This window comes from Penaeus monodon, chromosome 30, assembly GCF_015228065.2.
Source record: "Penaeus monodon isolate SGIC_2016 chromosome 30, NSTDA_Pmon_1, whole genome shotgun sequence".
Lineage (NCBI taxonomy): Eukaryota > Metazoa > Arthropoda > Malacostraca > Decapoda > Penaeidae > Penaeus > Penaeus monodon.
In genome coordinates, this window is record NC_051415.1 from 26,529,680 (window position 1) to 26,530,136 (window position 457).

The 457-nt window shown below is 33.7% G+C and overlaps 1 protein-coding gene across 1 annotated transcript in view; it reads left to right on the plus strand.

Annotated features, from left to right (window-relative positions):
• Window positions 1-457, plus strand: part of LOC119592672 — a 12,375-nt gene that overhangs the window by 2,558 nt on the left and 9,360 nt on the right. The gene's annotated exons all lie outside the window — the stretch shown is intronic.

Consider the following 457-nt stretch of genomic DNA (forward strand, 5'->3'; position numbering starts at 1 on the left):
CTAGACTACCAGTAGTGTTGTCAAATAGCAGTCAAGATTTATTAAGTTATAAGCACCTACACAATTGACAAGTAAGAAATTAGGAAATTTGAATTAGTGTGGTCATGACCATTGTGTATATGGTTTGTTATATTATTTGGAGGCAAATAAGGAATCTGTCCAAGCTCTATCTTGCAGGAATATACATTGTGGAGGCTATTTGGCCCATGCCAGAGCACCAAAAATCCATATATCATCTATCCCTATTTTATGAAATAAATGACCGTTTTGTTTACAGATTGTCTCAACTGTGTTGTGAAAGAAATGGTCTTGGAATTCATTCATCTGTTGATGTCATGTAGTTACTGTTACCTTGTGACAGATAACATAAAATGCATTTACCCTATCATACTTCTTACAGAGATTCATATGATTTCAGTTTATAGGGCATGTTTTTATTGTTGTTGTTACTAGTAGT